Source organism: Lygodium microphyllum, chromosome 2 (assembly GCF_053477565.2).
Source record: "Lygodium microphyllum isolate KBCC chromosome 2, Lygodium_microphyllum_v1.1.10, whole genome shotgun sequence".
In the NCBI taxonomy this organism is placed as follows: Eukaryota; Viridiplantae; Streptophyta; class Polypodiopsida; order Schizaeales; family Lygodiaceae; genus Lygodium; species Lygodium microphyllum.
In genome coordinates, this window is record NC_141136.1 from 151,896,430 (window position 1) to 151,905,221 (window position 8,792).

An 8,792-nucleotide genomic window follows, 5' to 3' on the forward strand; every position below is an offset into this window, starting at 1 on the left:
GCATAACCCAAGACATACACCCGGAACCAATAGGCATATGTCAAAGCATGAAAGATAGCTTCAGCCCAAGAGTATTTAGCATGCATTTACTGTTATAAACTGTGTATTTCTAGCTCCACAATCAGGCCAAAATCATAGCATTACATGTAGCTTCAATCCCCCAATCAATCGGGATGCAATAGGCATCAAACCGGTTATGTAGTCATGCCCAAACAAGCATAGGCATAAACTGTGAATGTAGCACTAACATCAAATGTCTGTGGACTGTTTGTAACAGTCCTGAAATAGTATTTTCAGCCACCAACTAATGCCTGATCTCAAAGGATCAATGCCAAGCATCAATACATTTGCAAAAAGCCCGAAATGGAGCCCGAACAAGTGCTTAATGCCAAGCTGGAGCTGGAGCTGAAGTGGCTGACTGTGTGGCTGTCCAAAAAATAGGTGCAAATTTGTGTGGGGTTGCTGCTGGTCTTGCTAGTCCACGTGGCAGATCTAGAGTGGTTGGAGGGCTCAAACATGAGCCAAAGGGGCCTAGGAACAAGTCTCTAGCAGCCCACAACCAGGGGCAAAGAGATATGAAGGTTGGAAGCTTCAATGGTGGCTGCCTTGTTTACCTAGACCTATGGACTGAAATAAATCTCTAAAATAATGAAGCAATATCTCAATGTCAATGCCCTGATGGTGCCTCAATAGGCCGGGAAGAAGCTCAGGAAGTCGGGGAGTGACGAGAGCTCAAGAGAATGAGCTATTGCTGCCGGGAAGGAGACCCAATGCGAGTGGGGAGTCAATGGAAAGCTGAGAATGCCACGAGCCAAGCTCAAGAGTCGAGAAGCCGTGCTCTAATACCAGTTGAAAGGTGAGAAGGATCGAAGTTGCACTCGAGAGTTATGGTGAGAGAGCAAGAGCAAGAAAGAGAGAAATAAGAAGTGGGAACTCCAACAGTCACAATGTGTGACCGGGCCTTCCTTTATTCAAACTGTCACTAAAAGAATAAAGAATAAAGTGACGATGACGGGCGCCCGTCACCTACAGTGTGCAGTGGCAGTGACTGTGAGTGTAGTAATACACGGGCATCTAGGCAGAGGCGCCTTTACCCCTAACAGAGGGGGATTGAGCGTGATTGATTTTTCTTTCAATCAATTGAGAGGTGAGATTCGAGAAACGTTACGACCATTGGCGATCAAGTATGTTTCCATTTCCCTATGCACACATGGGATGGACCTCAACCATCATCACATGACATGTCACTTTGTTCTGTGCACTGCATTGTAGGGCTCCCTATCCTTCCTTCTTGCACCTATGTTGCCAGAAGGGTTGGGACGCATTGATGCACCATCAATTGTGCACGCTGGCATACTCCTTATAAACCAATCTCTCTTGTTTATTTCTACATTGGGTGTGGCATATGGGTCCCATTTCACTCCTTTTTAAGTGATGTGAGTCACGGGCCGAGCAACTGATCTATCATCCAAACATGAGTAATTGTCAAGATTGAGTGCTATATTATCTTCACCATCGATGGCTTATTGGATCTTCCTCATCACCAATGCTACCACCCTGGGTGCTTTTGCATGGTCCCTAGAATACAACGCATTGACAACGATCCATTTCGACTAGCTAAATGGGCCAAGTGTTCCTAACCCTATCTCTTGTGATTTTTTATGTGTGTGACATGTCTTAAATGTGGGGATGTAAGGGTTCGGTACTATGCCCCTGTTGATTAGACAAACCGATATGTTCACATTTTAAGTGTGGGGACACATCCCTGCATGTCTTGTTTGCATAAATTCATGCCACCCCGCTCTTTGATTCTTAAATGCTATCATATTTCATTTATTCCCTGTTAAGATCCCTTCCTCACCCACCTGCCCTATTCTACCCCATTCCCACTATTTTTCATGTCCCTTTTGCCTTTTTTAATCATTTTGCTAATCTGTCATGTGAATGCATACTACGTTCACCGAAATTGGAATTTGACCTTACAGTCCTATTCGCCCCTTTGAAGAAATGGCAACTTTTCCTTTTTACTACCCTCTATTTTGAACAATAGTTCATCAGTTATTATTTTTTAGAAAAAATTGCGCAAATCATATGTGCTTCCATGGTGAATGTGCCTTCTCACGTCAGAATTGTAGTTTGATGTGAGACCCCTAATATTTCCCTTTTCTTGATCATTTTTCTTTTTATAATCCATCTTTTGATGCACGGATTGGCTATTATCTATTTTTGCGTGTTTGTTGGTTTCTTTTTATGCGATTTTTGCCCTTTTTTCCATGTGAACATGCTCTTTTCTCATCAGAATGGTGTCTTGCTTGGATAGGCTTAAGCTCTTGTCCCCTAGACAGTTTTCCTTTTTCCTCCCCCTTGTTTTAACCTATTGATTTTTTGTTATTAATTTTTAATTATGCTTTTCTACATATTTTTGTCCCTTTTCCATGTGAACGCGTCTTTCTTCCATCGAAATTGCATTCTGACCTGAGAACCCTATCAAACACTATTCCACAGACATTTTTGCTTTTCCTTGCCCCTTGTTTCGCATGACGCTTTGTCTCGAATTCATTTTTGTTTCGATTTTCATATGTGTTTTTATCATTTTCCATGTGAACATCCATGTTTTCATTGGACCCCTGTTTCGATATGATAGCCATGTCCGTCTCATCAAATCGGACATTTTTTCTTATCATTGTCTTTCATTTCAATATTTCAAATTTTTATTATTAATTTTCACTTTTGTTTTTAGGTCCCATTTTTTCTCTTTTTCCATGTGAACGTGTCCTATTCTTGTCTAAACTATGTTATGACTTGATAGGCTTGTGAGACACCTTCACTCGGACATTTTTCCTTCTTTTGTTATTAAATTTTTTGTGTGTTTTCGTTCACGTTTTTCATCCTTTTTTCATGTGAATTACCATTTTTCACCTCGTAATGCGTGTTGGTGCATCTTCTGTATCGCATCCAACCCGCACCTGCTTCTCGCACCCCTGTCCGATCCCATCATGGTAAATTTTTTTACCCCCACCCCACGATGGTGCATGGGACATGGGGTGATTATTATTTTTATGATTATTTTGGAATAAAACAAAAAAACCAAAACAAAAAATATATAAAATAAAGAAAATTAAACCCCCCAATCGTTCCCTCCTATCCCCTCTCTCTCTCTCTCTCTCTCTCTCTCTCTCTCTCTCTCTCTCTCCTTCTTTCTTTATCTTGTTCTCTCTCCTCCCCCTCCCCCTCTCTCTCTCCCTACCCTTGCCTTCTCCCTCCCTTCTTCTTTTTTCTTCTCCTCTCTCCTCTCTTCCCTCTTCTCTCCTTCTCACCTCCCCTTCCTCCTCCTCCACCAAGCCTACCACCCCCTTGGACCTCCCTACGGCTGCCACCACCACCAACGACATCGCCCCCTGCACCTCCTTCTTCGCTTCCCCCACCCCCTATGCCTCCTGTGCCTCCCCCACCTCCTACACCTCCTATGTCTCTCCCTCCTTCCGGCCACCTCCTCTCCACCTTCGCCATCGCCTTGCCCTCGCCCTCTACTTCACCTCCTCGCTCACCCCCCTTTACTGCCCCCCTTATTTGACCCCACCCCCACATTTGCTCCCCCCCTTTGGTCCTACCCCCCCAACCCCTCCAATTTACCCTCCCACACCCATTTGACCCCCCCCCCCCCCCCCTTCACTCTCTCCTATGCACACTCCACCCCTTCCATAGCGGTCGTTCGCGTGTGGATCGTGTCGAGATCTTCAGCATTTTTTTTCTTTGTGGGTGTTCGCATTCGTGTGTCCGTGGTTCTCGTAGCTGTTGTTCACCCACAAGACTACATTGCATGTTTTGCATGTTTTGCACTAAGTGGTCATTCTCACACAGATTTTCTTGGTTTGTGCGTGGGTGTCACGCCCTCATTCACATGCGAGAACACGTGTGTGATCTTCTCCATGCGATGGACTTATTGCTATTCACATGCAGACTGTTATTCACACGCCATGTAGTTGGTACCCGCCTTTTACCTACGTATATATTGTTTAGAAAAAACACACCCAAAAAAAAAAAAAAAACCCAAAATACATAAAAATTCATTAAAATTTTTAAATTCAATGCATAAAATTGTTGAAAAATCACAAGAAAAATAAAAAAAATTCCAAAATTTGGGACGTCCAATTCCAAGTGAAATTTTACATTAAAATTTGAAAAAAATGACAAGTCAAGTCAAAATTGGTAAAATTCATGAAAAATTAGTAAAAACCTATAAAAGTAATTGAAAAATATCCATTTTTTTCTAAAAATTCAAAATAATTCCCTAAATAATTTTCACACATTATTTTTGGGCATTAGAAATTGAACGTTTCTTTATAACAACACGATATTATTTAAAAAATAAATAAACACCAACACAGACACAACACCAAAATTAAAACAACAAAAAAACCCAATAAAACACAACTCAACTCATGTAAAATTTACATTAACAAACAAAACAAACAAAATGAAAGAAAAACCACACCTTGAAAATCACAAATTTTAATATATATATATAATCACACACTTAACAAAAAAAAGTAGTGATGATCAAAATTAACAAACAAAACCAGACACTCCTATTATTTTACTGTATCCTTGGGTATTAGCCATTATTTTTTAATTTTTTCATTGTCCTGGAGGTCAACTCTCTACTAGTTGACATGCTATCTTCTTATATGTGGATTTTTTGGATGTGGGATTTGCGATGCTTCTTTTTTCACCATGCCATCAGAGCTTGAGGGTGTCTCACACACTATTAGGTTCCATTTTCTTTTCCCTTATTCACATGCACTATAACACACATTTAATTTGTAAATTAAATTAACCCGATCGTTGCATGACTGTGGAATCTCAACAACAGCTTATTGATGAGTTGTAGTCTAAAATAGTTACTCTCTCTATTCCCCCTCCTGCTCCTATGATTACTTCTATTGTGCCTTCTAAGGAGGAGCTGCAAAATTTACAAGAACATGCTTGGTTTTGTGATGCCTTTACTACCAAAGTAGAAAGGTTACAACATCGTATCGATTGTGTGTAGGAAGCTTTTACTCATTACATTGAACTTGTCTCCTCTCTGCCCTCTTTTTGGCTTAAATATCATTGACAAAGGTTGGCCTTATATATCTCTTTGAGCAATGTGGATTTACAGCCTCCAAAGGATGGTTGGTGGGATCTTTACTTGAGTGATTTACTCAAATTAATTTTTGACACAGCCTTGGATGACATGCTTGATCCTCAAGTCAAATTGTTTTCTTTCATGTACATTAAAGGGGATTTGCAAATTCCATATGAGGAGGATTTGATTATTTATGTGGGGAATGTGGTTTTGCAAGCTATATTGTATGTACATTCTGTGGAGTTAGATCTTGTGGATGGTCTGCAAAATTTTTATTAGCACACATCATGGTGTACAGGAGATGATTGGCATCTTCTTTTGGATGATGTTGTCATGGGTCCACACTGTCACAACATAGTAGTTTTTATAAGTTTGATATCCAATAGTTTGTTGTTCTATATATCCTCATGATTCTCATGATCTTATTTCCTATTCCCTCATAACACAAATTTAGTGAATTTGGAAAATTTTCAAGTCTCATTTTTCATTATTTAGAATATTGGGACTCCAAAAAGGCATATTTAAGTTTCCCAAAGCTATCATGTGGCAAATTATTGGAAACCTTATGAGAAATAGAATCTATTGAGGTATTGAACAATAAATTTGGAGCAATGGTGTGAGAGTTATAGCAAAGAGAGAGTTTTGACCATGAGTCCTATACTTCTGGAAAATTTCCAAATTCACTAACAGTGTGTTTCATATCTTTTCACATTCCTTCTTATATTCATCTTCTTACCACTAATCTTGATTCATTTCCTATTTTATCTTTTACCCATGCTTTATCCCCTCATATTCTAGTTTTTACTTCATGCCCTTTTATTACTGATTCTACTACCTCTTGTCCTCCATATCCTTCTCTTGTTGTTTCTCTTATTCCTTTCACCTTTTGTTCAAAATTATTTAAAGCCTTTTTAGTATTATTTCTCCATTTCCAGCATCATTATCCTTACAGTTTCCCTCTTTCTATGATCTGTCACATCCACCTCTTCAATGTTCTACCCTTATTCCTATTCCACCTCCTACCACAGAATATATCAATCTTCCACCTCAGTATGTACTGAAAACTCTTGGATTTGATAATGACATCCTCTGGTGTATGACAATGAATTTACATGATTCTATGATAGGACCTATATTTAATTGGCCTCTCATTCCCGAGTCCTAGGAGACTTCTTCAGCATGTTTGAACTCCTATCTTTAATTTGCTAGTGTGCATGCTCAATTTGAGGATACTTCTGTACATCTTGCTGCACATTTTTGTTGGTATCTTGCCTTCATGCATCAACAATCCAATCTGAATACTGAGAAAATCATTCCAAATCTAACAATAAATCCTAATGAGGATGTGATTATTGCTCAAATAGATGTGATGTACTACTTTGCACATGCTTTTCCTACTAGATTTATTATATTGTTGGAAAGGATGTGTTCTTTGCAAATTTTTCAGAGTGTATCTCTCCATTTTGTGGATGAAAGAAAAACCCTAGAACGTCTCAAGCTTAGCATGAAGTTTAAGAATAAATATCTTCATCCACCTAGTAGTGGTGTAGTTTTTGGATGTATCATCTTTTTAATGAAAATTATCCTTCTTTTAACCTCTCCGTTTTTGGGGACCGATGCCATTCAGATTACATTTTGTTGTGAGTTATGTATTCTATGTTCTGTGTTATGTGGTGAGTATGTATTATCTTTGTCACGTGGAGACGCTTGATGCGCTAAAATTGATTAAAGCTAATTGGAGGTTGAAGTTAAAGATTATCCAGATGACTATGTGCTGCAATGTGGAAAACTCTCATATCCTTTACTAATTTGTTTGATTCTAGTTTGGCATACTAAGGATTGATCTATAATTAAGGTGTTTTCCTTTCATCAATCTATTTGATAGATTTAGGTTCCTTTAAATATTGTTGGAGGATCGAGGTTGGTTCATGAATACTGATTGATCGATGTTGAAGATAAAGTGATGAGCTAGTATTTTGAGCTTTTGTTCTCTTTTTCTAAGGTCATGAGGATGCTCCCTGATTAAGTGTGGGATATGTTAAGGATTGAATTGACTTATTTTGTGAGCTGGTTTTTGTTATTTTTGTGAGCTGAATGGTTGCTTTTGAGAGTTTATTGATTGGTTTTTTATGTATTGAAATTTTTTTGAAATGTGTTGGAATGGTTTGATTATGTTTGAGAAGCTCGTGATGGCTTTTGGATGAGATATGATGTTTTGATAAGTTCTGTGATGTGTCTGTTTGGTTCTGAAAGATTTGTTTTGCCTCTGTTTTGATCTATTTTCTTTTTGTTTGTGATGTTGGGATTGTGAATGAGTCTTTCGAGGAATGATTGAGAGTGTGTTGAATTGTTTTGGATGGTTTGAAATGGTTTTGGTTTGAGCTATATGGTTTTTATGCATTCTGTTGACCCTCTGTAATGTTCTGTTGAATTTCTGTAGAGCCTATGTCTCTATTTCATTTGCTTATGTGAATATTTTGATGGATGGATATTTAGCTTGGGGATATTTTGAAATCTTGGAAGAGAAAGAATGAAAGCTCAAAATAGGTTGAAGTAGCTAAAGAAGTAGTTCTCAAGGGACACTATAGTGGCTCTGGTGACTCTTCATATCAGGCATGCCTCTTGGGAGGGGTATCCCCCATGACCAAGAGAAGATTATTGAGGATTATTAATTGTAATTCCAATGTACTATTGAGTGAGGATATGTATGAGAGAGATCAAGTATGAGAGACAATCATTTCTATGCTTTAAAAATGTTGTATCTACATGAGAGATTGAGAGAAGACATTAAAGACATTGAAGATTAATACTATGTGATGAAATTCCATTCAAAGTGGAGCATTCTTTTGTATTTTTGTGGTTCTTTGATGGATTCCAAGAATAATATGAAGAATGTGATCAAAATTATTATAGATAAATCCGTGGGAGATTCTTTCTATGATGTTGCATAAAGATATGTTGTGCCTGGTGTTCTTTTTCCTATTGTGGTTACATAAAGGATGAAAACAAGCTTCTTGATGAATACAATATAGATTTTCTTGCATTAAGATCCATGTTTCCTTGGCATTCTCTTGAGAGCTCAAAAAAACCTTAAATGTCCTTAAATTATTATGCATTTAGGAGGGAATTGCAACTTACAATGACCTTAGGATATGAAAATGAATTCCTAATCATGATTATCCCTTAAAGGACATAACTACTAGGAGTAAAGATAGATATCTTGCTCTATTTCATGCCAATATGTTATATCACCCATGAGAAAAAACTATGACCTTTGAAAAGTATGAAGATGATTGGGAAGTATCATACTTGAAAACACTAGGGGGACTATCATGTACTACTTTGTATGTTTGCACTTTAAGGAGAAATTTGCATATTGTATCTTCTCTTGTGGATTTGATTTTTTACGAAATGTTTTAAGATATGTGTGTTTCTTGGGAAAGGACGTTTCACTAGTTTAGAATAGGCTAATTTCCTTGTTTGTGGATTTTTAAAAATAGATATTGTGCCTGCGTGGGAAAATTCTTGGATATACCTTTGGTGTCCTCTAAGACTAGTGGTAGAGCCCTTTATTAAGGAGCTAGATTTATCCCAAATGGGTGCTAGGACTAGCCCTGGATGCAAGAGGTCTCTTTGTACAAAAGATGTTAGGCTAAGAGGTGAC